At 44.7% G+C, this 622-nt stretch overlaps 1 pseudogene; it reads right to left on the bottom strand.

Annotated features, from left to right (window-relative positions):
* Positions 1-234: 234 nt before the first annotated feature.
* LOC120599459 (uncharacterized) lies at positions 235-353 on the bottom strand (annotated as a pseudogene).
* Between the last annotated feature and the right edge of the window lie 269 nt (positions 354-622).

Raw genomic sequence — 622 nt, 5'->3', positions numbered from 1 at the left:
GCTACGTTTCAAAAAGAGATTGCCATCAACGTGAGGTTATCAAAAAAATGACAGAGCTTAGGATTTCAGACCCTAAAGGATTCTTAAGTCCAAAGGCCTTCTTTCCACTGGGAGGTGAAAACAGACACACAGGGAAATCTAACCGATTATGAAGAGACCGCCTGCCATAAACACCCATGGAACATCATCATCATCATCATCATTATTATTAGTATTTTATTATTTTATTTTTAATGCCTACATCACCTGGTATTCCAAGGTGGTCTCCCATCCAAGTACTCACCAGGCCCGACCCTGCTTAGCTTCCGAGATCAGACGGGATCGGGCACGTTCAGGGTGGCGGGGCCGTAGACTGGGACTGACTTATTATTTGAGGAACCCATTTAGTATGTCAGTGTGTTATGGTGACATCAGGGCATCTGAAGATGGCCCTAAATGAGGAAGACTCAGGCAGACTGTGGTGAGCGTTTAGGGTACGAGTACTTTGGAAAAGGGTAGTTTTTTTATTATTTGGTTTGGCGACTTTAGTAAGAGAGAAAGATGAACTAGAAAAGGAAAGCATGAATTATCTGTGCAGAGAGGACACACACACACACGCACACGCACACGCCCGCACACGCAC

The sequence above is a fragment of the Pteropus medius genome, unplaced genomic scaffold, assembly GCF_902729225.1.
Source record: "Pteropus medius unplaced genomic scaffold, Ma_sr-lr_union100, whole genome shotgun sequence".
NCBI classification, from domain to species: domain Eukaryota; kingdom Metazoa; phylum Chordata; class Mammalia; order Chiroptera; family Pteropodidae; genus Pteropus; species Pteropus medius.
This window is presented reverse-complemented; position numbering and strand designations above follow the sequence as displayed.